This window comes from Onychomys torridus, chromosome 18, assembly GCF_903995425.1.
Source record: "Onychomys torridus chromosome 18, mOncTor1.1, whole genome shotgun sequence".
NCBI lineage: Eukaryota > Metazoa > Chordata > Mammalia > Rodentia > Cricetidae > Onychomys > Onychomys torridus.
The window spans coordinates 20,302,853-20,321,921 of NC_050460.1; the positions used below are offsets into that span (position 1 = coordinate 20,302,853).

A 19,069-nucleotide genomic window follows, 5' to 3' on the forward strand; every position below is an offset into this window, starting at 1 on the left:
ATGAAACATCATGTGCATTTATTGATATATTATTGGCATAGAAACAGATGTAATACTTTATTACTCAAGCTTGGAGGTAAGTACCCAAATTCTATATCTCATGCACTTTTACTTTGTCAGAAAAACTGCTAGTTTATCTATCTTCTAGCACAGACTCTGTTTAGCTATTGAGAGCCATCTTACTTTAGTTTTTCTTTCAAGATCAGTTTTTCTGAGTTTATATGCACCTATGTCTTTACTAGGCCCTAAAAATCTCTGTCAGTTACTCATAATTCAAAGTCTCTAGTGATTATCAGCTTATCAAAGGTTTAAGAAAAAAACAATGAGCCCCAGAAATCCCAAACCTGCTTTGTTGTTCTCAGGTAGAGCTACCTCATAAGGTGGCGTGGTATAGGTAGGAATCTATACTATATATAGAAGCTCATCTGCTGCGCATATGTAGGCCATAATGAACTCAGAGGACATCAGCCAGAGGCAAGGTCACTTGGGACTTGACTGGATAGAGTATTGCATTTACCTAGTAATAAGGATTTACTCAGAGGGTCAACATGGTACTCAAAAGTCACATGGTCAGTCCTTTAAGGAATTAATATCTAGAACGCACACATATGTGCATGTGCGCAGAGAGAGACAGAGAGATAGAGAGAAAGGGGAGAGGGAGGGAGGGAGGGAGGGAGAGAGAGAGAGAGAGAGAGAGAGAGAGAGAGAGAGAGAATATTATGTAATATATTATGTAATTATAGTGTCCATCTCTGATATTTTTTTCTGAAGCTAAGGCTGTCAGGCATTATACTTCTTACTGTGTGTTTAAATGCCCTGCCTAATAAGAAAGCAGGAGAATAAGGCCAGTAATGGAACATGGCAACAATGCCTTGAGTTCTTCACTGGGATCCCTGGTTTCAGGTGAATATGTGTAGATGAATTTCTAAAGTCTTAGTAAATAAGAAACACAGAGACAAATACAGAGGAAATAGCCAAAGAGATCAGAGCAATAGCCACGACTAGCTTTAGCTTACCACCAACAGCAGCTTCCCCAGAGAGAGTTTCTTCTTGCCTGACTTGTGTTTTTATTGCCTTTCTGTTCTGCCTTCTCATTGGCTCTAAGCCCAGCACACGACTTCCTCATCACTGCCTGTCTATACAGACCTTCAGGTCTCTATGGTTGGTACTGAGATTAAAGGCTCATGCCACCACACTTGGCTGTGTCCTTGACCACACAGAGACTCTGCCTGCCACGTGATCGGATTAAGGGTGTGTGCTACCACCGCTGGACTTCTGTTTAATGGCTATTTGTCCTCTGATCTCCAGGCAACTTTATTTATTAACATACAAATAAAATATCACATTTCATCACAAATAAAATATCACCACAAGTATGAGGCTTCACACATCTCTAACCTTGTTGGAGTTCAGTTCTTCAGCCCTTCTTTAGCTTCTGAGAATCCATTTCTTACTCCCGAACTCATATTTTTCTGCCTGCCTCATTCTGGTCATTTCAGGTCACAAAACCAAATAACAGTAACATTTGCTAAACCTGTTCTGACCTTGACCATCAACTATAGTTTTGGTATGTATCTTTGTGAGTTTATCATTGATGTTGGCAATGTTGGGTATTGAACTCAGGTCATTGGAACATACTAAGCAAAGCACTATACCACTGGGAAACACCGCCAGATTCTATAAATGTAAGTTATTTTGCATCACTCATATCTATACTAGAGATTTCTTTGATTTTTCCAACTAGTTTTAACTCTGGAAAGATACTGTAAATAAAATTTTCCTTTTTGATAAGAAACATTCTTAAAGGGATGGTGTGGGATGAACACAATGGGACACTGAGCATCACATACATTGCACTATGCATTTTCCTCCTCTTGAAAAGGAAAAGAAGACACCAATGCCGAGCTATATAAATTATGCTCAGATCTGAAGTTTTAGGCTTTTTTTCCCCTAAAGATACACACACATTTACATTTAGTATTTAAGGTCACAGCTTTGCAATTTATGGAGGCAATAAACTAGAGTCTCGTCAAATAGAAATGGTGAGCAGCGCCGGCTTGTTTTATTTTGTTAGTAGAATTGTCTCCCATTTGGAAAGAGATTGTTGGTGTGAGCTCAGTAAATGACTGGATCCAGGGAGCGGGGATGACACCCCTTCACATTTGGTCATAAGCCACTTCTCTTTCTGATGAAAAAGGATCCTGTTCTTGTAGTAAATGAGCTTTTGGAAAGTCTCCTGGTTTCAGCCAAAGGGAAAAAGAGGTGGATTAGAAGAAAGGACCATGGATTAGCTGGACTTAAGATGGCAGCACAGTGAACCGAGTGTTAGAATGAGAACACAGTGTAAACGTAGCTTCTTTGGATGATGTGGCCACACACAGTATGTCTCCTGGAGCAAGAGCCTATCATTGTGTTCTTATATCTTATTTCAGTTACTTTTTTCAGTGTTTTGGCCAAATCCTGCACAAGAAGTCACTTAAGGGAGGCAAGATTTATTCTGGCTCGAGGTTTGAGGGGATCAGGGTAAGGAAGACATGGCAGCAGGCTGGGGTGGCCCTGGGGGAAGAGGAGAAGCCTGCCTGGTCATGTTTCCTCCTTTCTGAGGTAGCAAAGAATGATGATGGTTGCTTATGCCCTGATCGCTTCCTACTTCTTCATCAGCCTGGCAATAAAGCCCTCTACTTCAGAGGTGGATTTTCTCACTTCAGTTAACCTAACCAAAATGACCCCTTACAGACTTTGCCAATGGCTTGTCTCCTAGGTGATTTTATAGATTCTGTCAAATCGATAATCAGCGTAGCCACCACACACCTGAATACCCATTTTGCAGATGTATTGGAGTCCACTGGCATCTTTCAGGAGGCGAGTTGCACAGTCACCTTTATTGTAGTTATAGGAGAGAATGATATTGGCACAAATAGCCTGTGTGCCTGGCCCTACACTAGCCTTTCTCTTCACAGCCTGTATCTGTCCGCTCACTCTGCTTATGTGAGGATGCTCTGCTGGGGACTTCTCTCCATAAACGTGTATTTGTTCCTCTGTTCCTAGCAAGATCCTTGAGCTCCTGAAAAACCTAGTTGACTCTGGGGATGCAAAAGAGATTTTAGCTTCTCAAGCACAAAGATATCTCTAGACAAAAACTGTCAGCAGGGGAAAACTTGATATTTTGACAGTGTCCTTGTCCCACATCCTACAAGGAAAAATATATTCTCTCTAAAAAAAAAAAGACCAGTCTTTCTTGCTTTATCACCTTCAAATTCTATTAAAAGACATATTTAAATTCTGTGTCCTGGAAGGCCTGTAAGTTAGGAGTGAGGTGTGTATGGGCTCCTTCTAGTAATGCTGCTAGGTAGCTGAGCAACACTGAAATTTCCTGAGCTACAGCTTGGATGAGTGGTGCAAGATGGTGTGATTTACAAAGGGCTTTTGGTTTCTAATCTCCATGATATAATATGTAATGCCTCATAAATGGCATTTTCACTAGCCTGTGTAATAAAATACATAATCATTTTGGTTGACAAGTGTTTCTGCAGTAGATTAATGATTCTGAATATATTGTTATTGTTTATCATTATTTAACCTTGGTTGAACTCTGGTAGTATTGCCATTGAATAAGACATGATCTATGTACCCTAAGAAATAGCTACTATGTGATTCAAAAGTTACATATCTACATGTAAATTCTGGAGGCAAGCAGAAAGCAAGGGAAACTTAAGGATAAGCTTGCATTTAGTAAGTCTTTGGCCAATATATGTGTGTGTGTGTGTGTGTGTGTGTGTGTGTGTGTGTGTGTGTGTATGTGTGTGTGTGTGTGTGCTTGCATTTAGTAAGTCTTTGGCCAATATATACATACATACATACATATATATATATATATACATACATATATATATATATGAGATTTTATAGAGATGACACGCTTGTTCAGGCTTTTTTTCTAGTCACTTTTTTTTCCATAAAATTTATATGCCTTTCCCACTGGATTTCAGGAAGTTACAAGCAGAACTTGGATGCCCATATTTTCTGTGTTCCCTATTGATGCCCCAATAACTTATATGGCTCATGATTTTCTTTTGAATATGCAAAATGTTTATAAATTTAGGTGGGTTGGTAAGTGGAGGATGCTAGCCATGTAGAGACAAGAAATCGGTACAGTGTGGTGTGTATTTTGGGAACCATTTTACTTCCCCTCTTTCCTTCAGTCCTGTACAATTTCAGTTCACAAATCTTCTTTGCATTATTATATCATGCAGGCATCTCTGATTCAAGGGCAATGCCTCTAACAGATGCTTCTAAAACATCATCCTTAATTTTATTTTAGCTTACTTCCTTGGAATGGAAAAACTTTCTTTAAACAGTCCCTTTAAAATCAACTATCGATAACACCCAAAGGAGGCCGAGAGAGGGAAATGAGTGTTCCCTTCCCAGATTTCACTGCAGCCACCTCTTCATATATGTGAGCAAGTACTTGAGAAACAATCATTTTGTAAAGAAACTTCCCAATTAATCAACACGAAGCACATTCAAGTATAAAGAACTTGAGAAATAGCAGCTGTGGGCATTGTTGTTTTTATGAATCCCCAGCTGTTTTGAGAGAGATAACCACAGATCAGGGAGAGGGTAGGAATTCATTGTAATTCAAATTAAGATAACCATTATTAGTTTCTTGAAAAAAATCTATCTTAATCATGGTGATATCCATGCATTGGAGTTTTGTGCTATTAGTTTCTTGTTATAGTTACCTTTGATGAAAATGTTTGGTAGTGAGATTTTAATAGAGGTGGGCAGGGATTGCTGGATCCTACAGATATGATCATATCATAGCTTCTCGGGTATCTGAGTTTCTAATAGCAACATTGGTAATCAGAAGCCTGAGATCTTTACAGTTCTGTTTCCAGTCATAGGAGCAAGAACCAGGAAAATGTACCTACAAACATCAGATCTGTCTCCTTACAGAAGCATCGTCATGATGTCCCAACCCAACAGCCTTACCTAGGGAAGTGCTATTGGGATGGGAGCATCCTCTTACCCAACAGTGAATGCTAGTGTGCAAAATCAACTATTGTAATATGCACTGTTGATTCACATGCAAATGAAGTGTTCAATTAAGAGGTTACAAAAACATTGCATGCTACCATGCAGGTGATGGTTTATAATAGGTTTAGAAATTTTTATCTATCTATCTATCTATCTATCTATCTATCTATCTATCTATCTATCTATCTAATCTATCATCATTTGTGTGTCTATGTGTTGGATGGACTTCCTCTGTATGTGAGCAGCCCAAAGTTAGACAGTTTGTATCTTCTTGAGTCACTCCCTAGCTGTTTGTTTGTTTAAAGACGGGGTCTCTCTGGAGCTCACTGGTCTTTAGAGATTCTCTGCCTCTGTCTGCCAGTACTGGGTTTACAAACAAATGACACTGTCCCCTGCTTTTGAGACAAATGGTAGGGATCCAAACTCATGCTCTCAAGCTTGTGTAGCAACCTGTGGATCTGTTTTTTTCAGAGTAAGTTAGCTCCCCAAGTTTAGAAAAGATGTGGTTACATAGCAAGTATACTAGGAATAAGGAGAAATAAAGAATTAATATTATAAACCGTTTCTTTCATATGAGTTGAGTTGTGTAATTAATGTTATGGAATCTTGGGCTCCTTAAAGACAGAGTAGAATGATGTAAGTCTGTTTCCACTGTGTTCATTTAGATGTTCTCCTGCTCTTCAGCTTACCTCTGCCATATTTCATAATGTGCACACATGTTCACTTTGTGAAAAAAAGAAAGGGGCTTCCAATCTAACACCTGACTGAATGAAAGATTGTCAAACCTGAGGTAGCCCCTTTCATTCATGGTAGCATCTTTAAACCCTCTTGGAAGAAGATGGCATTGTAGTTTAAAAGATGTCATGTTCTTTGGACATGTCACCCATTATAGTAAATCATACTTCATATCTGTTTACTGATACAAGATGAAAGATAAGACAACATGAGAGATGATGATAGGAAATGTAAAACAAGACACCATTGTAGCTTTAGAATCATTTATCAACCTAAAATCTCAATACACTCCTGGCAACTTGATAAAGATTTCAGCTTTCGTTTTATTTAATTTTAAAATGTATACATGCTTCACTACTCTCCAGTCTGTGTTCTTCTATTTAAGCTACAAAGTCATGAAGAGAGGGGATACCAAAGAGAAGCAGAGGCCAAGCCTATTTTAATTTGATATTCTAAACTGAAGATAAAAATTAACTCCAGATGATATGCACAAAAGTGAAATTCTCTGTTCTAGAGGGAAAAGAACACTCTTCTGTCACATTTTTTACCCATTCTGGACTTCCTCAGAATATACAACAAATGGGCTTCAACAACTCAGTAGTAAATTTTCAGAAACAAATGGATAAGCTGATCTGAAGAGATTTGATTTCCAGCTCCCTTTTCTACGTTGTATTTTTTGTTTTGTTTTGTTTTGTTTTTCGAGACAGGGTTTCTCTAAATACAATTTTAAATGCTATTTTTATATTTACTTTTATTTTTATGTACATTGGTGTTTTGGTTGCATGTATATCTCTGTGCGGGTGTCAGATCTTGGACTTATAGACAGTTGTGAGATGCCTTGTTGGTGCTGGGAACTGAACCAGGGTCCTCTGAAAGAGCAACCAGGGCTCTTAACCACTGAGCCATCCCTTGAGTTCCAGGTTTTTAAAATTTCTTTTGAGTTGAATATATTTATCTTTTGCTTCTGCCCCCACCAAAGGCTGTTAATGAATGATAGTTACTGTGTCTCTCACCTGAATGCAGCCTTTGGGGTGACTCAGTTTGACTCACCTGACACCTTCCTCCCTGTGACACTATCCTGTATGCACTTTTGGCCATATTCCATGGTGCCTCCTTTTAACAAGTCCTATGTGAGATCACTGATGTATCCAGTAAGCTGCAAATATTTAAAAGATACATTTCATTAAGTTTTGATATATGTGCGTGAGGATGAGGCCATCACCAGTATAAAGTGATAGAGTATATCCATTACCCCCAAATTGCTTTTTGATCTTCGGGTTGATTTTCTGCAGGATGCTAGATCATTCCTGAAAAAGAATCGACAGTAAAGACTGAACTCAGGTATGCAGTCACCTCCATCCCTCCTGTCTCACTCCATTCTAGGAGTGTTGTTACAACTTATACAAGAAATTTATTGTTACAGCCAAAATCATTTTTATCACTTCCATACAATACTGCTGAGAATTGATTTTGTTTCTTATGCCAGAAACAGCTAGCTACCAATATCCATTCCTTTACTCTACCTTTAGTAACAGCTCCCTGGAGTTTTTGCTGGACAGAATATGCTCTCCTACTGACAGCCTCACTTCCCAGTGTTCTTTGCAGTTAGACGAGCTCCAGCTCAGCCCAACAGGGTGTGAGTGGACATCTGAGTGCAGCAACTTATGGATGATGGAAAGGAGAGTGGATGTGTGTCCTTTTATCTTCTGACTGGCTGCAGCTGAGTTCTGATGGCCATCTGAGACCATGAGAGACAAACTGAGTATGGAAGGTGGCAATACCAAATGAGGATAGATTTACTTTAGAGTTAATGGAAGTATAAAAACCTATCAATGTTATTGAAGATATTGTTACTTCTAGCTTTTTTATATTGAATCCAAAACTTTATTCTAATTCTATTTTCTTGATATCATCTAACTACACTCTATTCATTGTAATTAGGACATTTCCCCTATGGTGTGGATATTGGTGTCCACCCCCTAATTGAAATATTGAAACCTAACCTTCAATTTAGTAGTAGTAGGAAATGGGGTTTAGAGAAGTGATGGGGTCACAGGGGCTCTCAATTCAGGGCTAGAATAGGCATCTTGTGATAGGAGACTGAGAATCTTGTCTATTTCTTTAACCAAATGAAGACACACAGTAGGCTCTGTCCAAAAAGAGTGAGCCATCAGAGTCACGGAATTGGCTAGCATCTTATTTTTGTAATCCTCAGACTTTCCAATGATAATAAATGCACTTTTGTTGTGTATAAGCTACACAATTTATTATCTTTTTGTTATAGCAGCCAAATGACTTAAGACAAGTTCTGTTTTATACATAGGAAAAACTGGGACACAAAATGGATAAGTGAATAAAATCTGGCTTTGAGTCCTCATATTGAAATGATCATACACTTCTTCTAAGGATAAAGAATAGACTGTTTGAAGTCAGTTCCTATGCATGTCATGGAAGTGTGGCTGTTTCTTTAGAAGATCTGTTTTAGCAAGATTGGCAACTGGGAATAATGGCTTAGATGCTGTATTTCTCAGTGAAATGTAGTTTTGTGAAAATCTGTTCTTCAGAATAATTCTTTGAACAGAACGTGGCTGGATACACTCTTCTCATTTACTGGCGCCACAATATTAATACTCTTGCTTCTGCAGGCCAATTCTATCTTACATTCATGTCAATGTCAGTTAGAAACTTTTTAAATGATAACAAGACTTCATTTGATAGCATCAAGTAAATAGCCTGGCAGAACAAGTGCTTGTTCGGAGATATGTTCTGAAGGACTGAATGTTAAATATGTCATCATGCTATGCTTTCTCATATTCAAAAAGCCTAATTTGACTTTATCTTGTCGCCACAGCTGCACTGATTTTCCATACTACCCTCGTACCCCGGACATTTGAACTCCTTTATTACACTGGTTGATATTATGTAATGGAAGTAGTTTCCAATGGCTGCAACCTAACAGACGTTTGCTGCTGCTGAATTGAAATACCAGGCTCAGCAGATGAACAGGTTGCCTAGCAACTGATACTACAAGCTCCAGCGACTGCTCATGCCCACTGAGACTGACAAGGGAGCCGTCACTGGTTGTCTGTTACTTGCTATTTAGCGATTCTGACAATGAGACCAAAGCTCCCAAAAGGAGCTGAGTGTGATTAAATATAAAATTTGAAGAATCTCTCTGTCTATCTACCATCCAGATTGCCTTTAAACATATAGTTAGACATATAGTCAGCAAGTTTCCTCACTGAATTTCTTGTACTAATTAAAAGAGGATGGAAAAGGCCCCAGAGAAAGGAGCAAGTAGAAAAACTAACATATGAACAGAATAAAACACAAAACGAACTTACCGTGGCCTTTGACTCCTTATTTTGTGTTGGGGTACATTTTAATTTGGCTGTGAGTCATAGTTCATGCATGCGTGACCAAGCATGTCCAAAAAATTTTACCTTAGAACATAATGACCGTGAAATGCTTCCCAAATGTCTACACAGGTGGAGCCCCATGCTCTGCTCGCTCTTCTATATGAAGTCCTGTTTGTGTGTCTTGCTCCAGTTCCCAAGCACCGTCACACTTTGGTTTGGAACGACAGGTTTTTAGTCCTGGGAAGGAGATCTTTTTAACGGTCCAGGAAATTAACTTTCATGACGTAGTCTTTCTCCACACTGTTCCTTCTTCTCCAGAACTTTCAAAACAGGTAACCAGGAAGCTTCATTCGGGAAGTATCTCCTTAAAGTGCTTTTAAGAGCTTATTATCTGTGGCAAATTTAGTAAAATGTTCAAGCAAAGAATTGTAATATCCCTTGTTTTTAGGAAAATGAAATGATTCATGTTAAGGTCCTTCATATTTTGAAAACAAATTATTAATTGTAACTACTACTCTATCTCAAATAATATTAAATTAATACTTTGGTATATATTTCATCTAGAAATTAATATTTTTATCTTTGTGAATATAAAATACATGGTACAGTTAGCATATTTTAAAAATACATGTGCCCTTTGATCTAGCAATTATACTAATAGAAATTTGTCTTCAAATAGGTTCCCTATATGCAGAAACAGAATTTCAAGGATATTCAATAAATACTAATCATGAGAGCAGAAACCTGGTAACCTAAATTTCCACTAATAGGGTACTAGTGCCATACATATATTTTTGTACATCCATGTATCAGTGAATTTTTTTTATCATTGTAGCAATACCTGAAAGAAATAATTTGAAAGGCAGAAAATTTAATTTAGGGATTCAGATCATGATTGCTGCGCTGGACTGGGCTTTAGGGTCTGCATGGATGTTTAATAGGGCACAGGAAGCAGAGAGACAGAGGAGGGACTTGGAACAATATAAGACATTCAGAGTTACCCATTTTCTACAGCTTGGCTTTACCTCCCAAAATAGTGCTACCAGACATGGGCTGAGCACTCCCCAGGGGAGTTTGTGGGATGCATTTTCTACTCAAATCACAAGGAGCTATAAAATAGAATATAAGGTATCTATGATATATAATGATATATATGTGTATATAAAATGCACCTAAAATATATTAAATAGGTAAAAACAGTATAAGATAATATAAACAAAACCACTGGTTGTGTTACTGAAAGTACTAAGCACATACATATTTACAGGTGAATATATGTTTCTATAGCAGTTACTATTAGGAAAAAGTGTTTGAGGTACAACATAAACAGAATATAAGGTGGGATGTTTTGCTATTTTCTATAAAACCTTTTTGCTTCAAAAAATAAAACAAACATGGTGTTGGAGAGATGGTTCAACAGTTTGGGATACTGGTTGCTCTTGCAGAAGACTTGGGTTCAGTTCCTAGCACCCACATGTGTCTTCAGCTCTAGTTCCAGAGGACCTGATGCCCTCTTCTGGGCTCTATAAACACTGCATGTACATAGTGCTTTTCCATTCACTCAGGCAAAACATTCATATACCTTCAATTTAAAAATACAACAGAATAATTAAAAACCCAAGCATGTATACATGTATCTTTTTAATGAATTCTAAAGCTGATGCTACTTGGCACCAATAATTTATAATATATTGTTTTGTTTATGTTTTCTGCATCTATACATGAACTTCATTTCTTTTCTTTCATTTTGGCAAAACATCTTTTTAATCATTGAATCTCTAATAATCCTATTAATAAAACTATTACAGTTGGTGTTCCTATTTCTTCCTTCCTGTCTTCAGTGTGTTTCTAGGGTCTTAAGCAAATTAACTCATGAACTTTCAGAATTACAAGCAATTATCTTTTGAAAAGTCCTGAGAAGAGAAAGGGATTAAGAACACGCAAATGTAATACTTATCTCTCATTTTTTTTAAAGACCCAAAGCCAGTAATGTAATTATCCCCTATTAAGTTTATTTCAACCTTCAATAAAGTAATGAAATAAGTGTCAGGGAAGTAGAGTTACTCACACAAAGAACATCTATACAAGAGCATGTTGACTAAGTATTGCATGGGGTGTTTGGCATGTACATCTGTCTTGATTGGTAGTTTCTACCTGTCACCCCTTTTCCCAGGGATACATGTACATTAGATTAAAATAAGACTCCTCTAGGAAGTGGACAGTGGAGAAGACTAGATTAACTATGTGATGGTTTCCTAATTCTGGTTCCAAATGAGGCAATACAAAGAATTAGTTTTATTTCTACGAGTAGCAGGAAGAGCTGGTCTCAGGTTACCAATGACTTTCTATAATGGGCTCTTAAAGTAGATGTGGTGAGAACACATGGAAGGCAGAACAGGCGAGTTGTTCAGAATGTACACAACCCCCATAATGAACCAACACATCACCTTTGAGAGAGGGAGTCTACTCAGCCTTCCAATTTCTTACTCACACAATGTGAGGTTTGGTGTGGTGGTTATTTTTCTCCCTCGGTGTCTTCCTCTACTCTTTTTAGGCCGTTTTCTCCATTGTGTGACTGCAGAGACTGTGTCCAGTGCCCTGACAGGACTCCCGCCACAGGAAGCTTGCTCCTTTGTGAGAGCTGTCGTATTTGTTCACGGTTTTAAATGTTATTTGTGTGTCATTGTTTTGAGTCAAAAGCGGTTTCTTTACTCCAATCTACCGTCCTAAATTTTGCCAACATAGCAATACAGAAGAAATTCAGTCCCTTCTCAGTAATTGGTTTTCTTTACTTTTAAAAGTTCTTTCATATTTTTACCATTTTTTCTAGGTTAGCTTACAGAACGAGAGCTTTCATCATGGCATCTTCACACATATGTGCTATCATACTTCGCTCTTCTGAGTTCTCTTCCCCTACTCCTCTGCCACATGTCCCCTCTCTTCCATCTGGTTGGGTGAAGAAAGCTTGGGTATTTTATGTTGATTTTTCTTTTCGTTAGTAAAACGTAGAATAATCATATTCTATTCTTCCATTTTTTCCCCATCAAATTTCTGTATTCCAAGACCTGTGTGTTCCCCACTGCCATCCTCTGGGTACCATGTATGGTCTTCTAAGAATATATCTCTATCCCTTAGTTGTTGTCCAACTCATAGTGGTCAGCCCTGAAATAATATGCACACAGATAACAAAAGCAGACTCAGCAGGTTGTATTTATATATTTGTGTATATGTACAATATGTATATGTAACAATAATAATAAAAGATAAAGAGACTATTAACTCAAGAGTGATGAGGTAGAAGAAGGACCAGAGGGGCTGGAGGGAGGAAAAGGAGGGAGAAGTGATGTAATTCTATTTCAATTAAAATGTGTTTTTAAAATGTGGAAAAAGAAATATGGCTCTAGAAAGGAATCAGTATCTCATATGCTGAAGAGTCAATTACGACTGAAAACTACCTCCTTCAACCCACACTCTGTATGTCAATTAATACAATATAGTGTGCCATTTCCTGTTTAAAATACACTCCTGCAGGCTCATGCTGGTGAGTCTTGCTTAATAATTATGTGATCTCAGAGTCAAATATTAGATCCTTCATTGTCGTCTACGTGCCAAAGTCTAAACAGTATACCTCAGTTTCATAATCTGTAAACCGAGAATAAGAATAGTATGAGCATAAAGTAACAGTTCATGTAAGTTATTTAGCACCATTTAGCTACTGAAAGCAAATGAGCCCAATTTATACCAGTTGTTGCCGGGCGGTGGTGGTGCACACCTTTAATACCAGCACTCGGGTGGCAGAGGCAGGCAGATCTCTGTGAGTTCAAGGCCAGCCTTGGATACAGAATGAGTTCCAGGAAAGGTGCAAAGCTACACAGAGAAACCCTGTCTTGAAAAACCAACCAAACAAACAAACAAACAAGTTGTTATTAAATAGCCTGTCACAGTGTAGTCTCTTAAACAACGACACCAAAAAAAAAAAAAGTCTTCAAATTATTCTGAATATTCCACTGCATGTCTTTTCTGTCATTATCAAAACTATAGATTAACTGCTAAACATGATGAACTAGAAGGCAAAATACCAAGCCAATGGAAAGCAATTTTTTTCTCTTGTCCATACTACTACTTGCCCTCTGGGTAATATTTCTGGAATGTTCTGCCTAGACAGCAATACCCCAAACAAATATCCTGGTCTTAGTCTTGTTTTATCCCTTGTAGTTCTGAATCCATTTGGATAGTATTTGTATTTTACAGGCATAATGGAAGAATTAAGACATCACTATAGTTTTGTTATGAAAACACAAAAGTGACAATTACTCATTTGGCCCTGAGGAATCAAAGTTAGGGTTTCTATGCTGTGGAGAGACACCATGGCCACAGCAACTCTTATAAAACAAACATTTAATTGAGGGGGTTGGCTTACAGTTTTATAGGTCCAGTCCATTATTATTGTGAACGTGGTGGCATGCAGGCAGATGTGCTGGAGCAGTAGCTGAGAGTCTCATACCTTGCAGGCCACAGGAAATCGACTGAGACTCTGGGTGGCATCTTAAACATAAGAAACCTCAAAGCCCTCCCCCACAGTGACACACTTCCTCTAACAAGGCCATACCTGTTTCAAAAAAGACACACCTCCTAATAATGTCACCCCTATGAGATTATGGGGCCAATTACATTCAAAGTACCACAGAATCAGAGAATACATCTCAAAGGTGATGGAATTTGAGCTGAGATTTAACATGCAGTACTATTGTTATTTGCATCAGTGGTGTTTATAAACCAGAGGGAAAGCTCTATGTTAATGCTTTATTATTATTATTATTATTATTATTATTATTATTATTTTACTTAGAAGGCTTAGTGATTAGTATATAGGGTGTGTGTGTGTGTGTGTGTGTGTGTGTGTGTGTGTGTGTGTGTGTGTTTCTGTGAAGATGGGGTAAAGAGGCCCAGAGAGAGGGAGAGAGGTAAGGCTGGACAAAGCAGAACTCAATTCTGAAGGGCTTTGAAAGTTTTATTAGAGACTTGGCAGAGTGGAACCGAGGAAGGCTTCCTAAAGCATGGCTGTGAAATAATTAGATTTTTATTTTAGAAAGATAACTTCAGACAGCAATAGAAAGAAGATTGAACTAGGGCAGCAGCCAAGGGAGTGAAGATAACGGGGACTTGGCTGATGGATGGGAATTTTAGAGAAGGTAGCAGTAGTACTAGGGGTTGATGGAAACGGCAGGGGGAAAGCAGGCAGATACTGGGTAACGTCCAAGCATTGAGCTTCATTAGATAGGATGGATGGAGATGATGGCACCAGTGCCTGAGGCAGATAAAGATACTCAGGAAGACAAGGTCTTCCATCCTATTCCATAGGAGTTTTTGATAGCAGTATGGAACAGGCAGGTGGAAATGCGATTGCAGATTCAGACTAGTGAACTGCCCATCCATCAGTGGTGTGATAGTCACCAGCATTGGCTGGGGTGAGGCTTTGAAGCCAGCATCTGGACACTGTACAGCTTGCTTGGGTTACTCCTTCTGGGTAGTGGAGTTTTAACTGATGCTCTAAGGAGGGGTCTGCTTTCTCCAGGTATCCCCAATAATAATAGCAACTACTAGGGATTTTTCCTTGGGATATTAAGAGGATAGTAGATGAAGGAGCTGAAATAGCTACACACCCTAGGCAATGGAGGGTAATACAATTGGCTCAACCTAGACAGGGGAATTCTCAATAAAATGATCTCAGGTGTTCACCAATCTCTAAACGCAGATTTTCTTTATTATGAAGCTGGTGAAGTTCTTCAATCAAATGTGATAATGATAATTATTTCTTTACTTTCAGCTTTTACTGTTCCTATTCCAGAAGGTACTATTCATAAATTCATCCATAATTGATCAAATTTCAGTTTTAGCACCAAGCCATTAGTGTGGCATTCAGAGATCTTTATGCTAAATGTATTATACTTAATGTGTGTTGTTAGCTGTTACTTAATGATTCTTTTCCATGTGATTGGTCTTTCTTCCTCTATAATTGAATCCCCAACATGTGCTCTGAATTTAGTTCATGGGGACGGAAGAAAGAAAAGCTGAGGAACATTGAGTTGAGGGTTGAAAATTAATCCCTCCCCCTCCTCATAGACAGACTAGCTTCCTAATGGTGTCCACTTGGAAATGGTTTAGTCCCACAGGCCTACAGCATGCATACTACACCATTCCCCGAATAAACAATATTAAAACATTTTACTATCACTTAATCTGTGGGATTTCACCAGTTTGTTTTATTGGCTACCCTTGAATAATTACACTTAAACTATTAATAAGATATTCAAGCGAGGAAAATGTACCATCAGCTGAGAGAAGCGATAGCAATCTGGTGAGGTATAGTGCCCAAGGAGGAGACACAGTGGCAAGAGGACAAGAAGGAATTACAGCATTCTACTTCGGCCCATCACAAAGTCATTTCTTTAAAAGGCTTTGTTCCCTAAATTGCTCACAAGCCGTTCACTTACTAATCTAGCCCAGAATTCTCAAGAAAATGAATGCTAACTCACTGTTTGATAGCTCCTATAATTCCTGGGACCTTTGCCCACATCATGCCTGGCCCATTTTCCAGGTGCTGTTGTCTTCACTGATGACCCAGAACCTCTAAATTCTTTTCTGCAGTCTCCTGGCATTTCTAAGCACCTGCTCTCCCAGGTTCGTGTACATTTAAAGGGCCCTGGTGATCTGTTCCCATCTTCTCACCCATGTTTTGAAATCTAAATTTTGAATTTTCTTCTTCATCCTAGAAACTCTGTTAATTCTGTACTATGAAATAGGTTATGCTAGAGAAAAGTGAGATAGGGTTAAATTTTATGGAAATCAGAAAAGTATATATAACACAAAAAATTATTTGATGTACTAGTATTGAATTCAATACTTTAAAGCTCGTTAATTTCCCCCCCCCAAAAAAATGTGTTCTATTTAATCCATTTAACACAGTACCACTTTAGAACATTTACTCTTTGATTCTCATTACATCACCTCATCCTTAAAGTTTCAGTGGGATTTTATCTCTGCTGTAATTCCTCATGGATTATACCCCACTTGGAACTCTAAGGTCATGATTCATATGATAAAAACCAATCAAAAAAGCAATGGAATAATCTAGGTACCATTTCTGTCCTCACGCGTGAATGGGGTCCACTGGCAGACAAGATCGCTGGTAGCATCACAAACATACCAGGCAGCCCTGAAGCATCTCTCTGGTGGGCATTTGAGCTTAATGAGATTCATAGAGCTTGATGGCTGCTCTGGTGACACATGGGAATTTCAGCCAACAGAAAGAGAGAAAGGCAAAAGAAAGGTGCCTTCATGTATAAGGAGACTTCCTAGATGTTTCCATGTCATGTGGGACTTCTACTCATACCACATGGTCCCATATAGCTGTAATAGACATAAGGACACGCAGGTCTTTGAGTGGATATCACTACAAATAGTTAGACAGATGTCTTGGGTTTATTTGAGAAAGAAAATAATGCACTTCCGGCAGGAGAAAAGTTATATTTGATTTTTCATCATTCTGGAATTCATATTCTACCTATCAGATATGTTATTTATTTATAATTGATCTTAAATAGCCTTGCTCTATTGAACTTGAGTACATTTTTTAGACTTATACTTCTTTGCAATGCATAATTCATGATTCTTAGCTCTCCACAGAATGTTTCTTCAAATATGTCAGTACTGACTTTTCTCAGTACATTTTGTTTGTGTTTGATAGAAGTCAAGGATATTGGAGGTTGCTGAGTGCTACTTGGTCTTGGTCTTGCTATTTATGACTTACTGTCTATGAGAGGTACCACATTCCTATTGTATTTGAGATTAAGCCTTGAGAATAAACTATTAGACAAGATCAACTTTTGAAATGTCACTGCATATTTTACTGTTTATCACCAGACCAATCCTGGAAAAGCATCCAGAGTGTCTTCTTCCGTTTCCAATGAAGCTGCCACGTCAGATGGTGCTGCCAGCATCCTATTGTGTCAACATTCTCCTCCTTTTGTTTGATTGATCTTTGAATGAATTCTGGTACCCTTTCCTTGACTTCCTTATTCTATGTTAGAAGTCACAGTTCCCACATTATTTCTAACTCTACTCTATGGATGGCATCTATTATCCTGGTTCAATGACTACCACTCATGAGCAGATGGATGGCACATGTGTTCTCCAAAGCAAGACTTCCTGAGATACTCTTACTCATTAATATTTTCTGTTGAATACATTCTTAATCACCTCCTTGTCTAGATCTTCCCCAAAACATCTGACAAACCCCCAATCAAACTCAAGTTCTGCAATTCCTCATTCTGCTTTTAATCATAGCACTTAAAGTGCTATTCATACAATAAATACTGCCACCATCCATATGACTGATGAATTTAGACGCTGTAGTTATATTTCACAGCTTCCTTTTCCCCCACCATCTAGCCAACCAACCATTAGTACAGGTAATTTAACCACTTAATTAACACTTTAATCGGAACACACATTTCTACATGTACCATATTTTCTAGGGAGACAGTTGACTTTTATTACTATGTTACATTCTAACTTGTCTTTCCCATCTACTCTCACCTAGTCTATTCTTCTCATGCTCAAAATATAGTGATGTCAAAAGGTAGACCAGAACTTCCCTGTTTAAATATTTCAATGTTTCTCAACTGTTTCTGGGTATAAAGACAACGTTTTACAATGTGGCCTACAGTTGCAATGCTTCATTCCGGGTGGCCACTATCAAGCCTCAAATTCATCAAAAACTCTTCTGTATCCTTCAGTACAGGCTCCTCTTCAGATGACTCATTCTTTTTGTTTTTCCTGTCCCAAGGCCGTTGTTCTAGACTGAAGTACTCATCTTCAGGCCACTGCTCATTCACTGCTATCTGTGAATATGAGCTAAATTTATAAATAAGTCAAATTCTTGGTTGATAATGTCTCATGGCACTGTGTCCTGGCCCTTCTCTTGTCCATGGAAATCTTTTACTTCATGAATTTGGGGGTAACTTTACAATCCTCACAATACCCTCTGCTCCACAAGGCTTGGAACCATATTCATTTTCCCCTACCACTGGGTTCTACGTCTCAGCAAACCTCGTAGCACACAGGAGGCATTTGATGACCATTGATTGAAAGAATGGGTGCATCAGTGACTGGAATGACTTTTATGACTGGTGCTTTTCTAGAACTGCATGCATAGGTTTGGGGTAGACATTAGTTTGTACCCATAAACAACAAGACGTCTGCCTGGCCTTTAATTTGTCCACAGGAAGCTGACAGTATTAGAATTTGTTGTAAGAATCACTACTAAGGTTTCTCTGCCCTTTCTGTGTCCCTTGGATGCATCTGGTGCGGTCCTTTCCTGTTTCCCTCCCTTAAACTCCTTCCCTTCTGGTTACACAGGGAAGTGAATGACAGCAAATATGACTTCCTGTGCAGTTTCTCTGCTTCATTACTGGCCCTTTTCTTCTCATTTTTAGAAGCTGCTTCCTTCTAATAAAGCAGGCACGGCTTTGGTAGCTGTCATTTTTCACATTGCCTTGTCATCTATTATTTTGAATTTGGGTTGCAGGAGAGAATCGTCATCTTCCTGGGGTAAGCTGCTGGCAGCTCATTCTTGAGGTCTGCCAATGGTCAGGGGGACTCATTCAGTTGTCACTGATATCCCCCAGGATTCAGCCCATGAGGGCTGCTGCAAGTTTTTTTCCTATGCAGGATTACATATATGAGTAACATCAAGTGCATGCTTTGTGAAGTCATGTGCCCTGTATGTGTATACCTTCACCCATAAAAATCCTGCTATTTCCAAGCTCTTACAAAGTCACTGATGGGTAGAAAATGCCAGTTATGCAAGATGAATAAGGTCTAGAGATCTGTTACAGGACTCTATTATGCATTTAAATATTTAAAATAATCAATTT

At 38.5% G+C, this 19,069-nt stretch overlaps 1 pseudogene; it reads left to right on the forward strand.

Moving 5' to 3' along the window:
- LOC118569862 overlaps positions 1–19,069 on the forward strand; it is a 169,109-nt pseudogene that overhangs the window by 136,220 nt on the left and 13,820 nt on the right.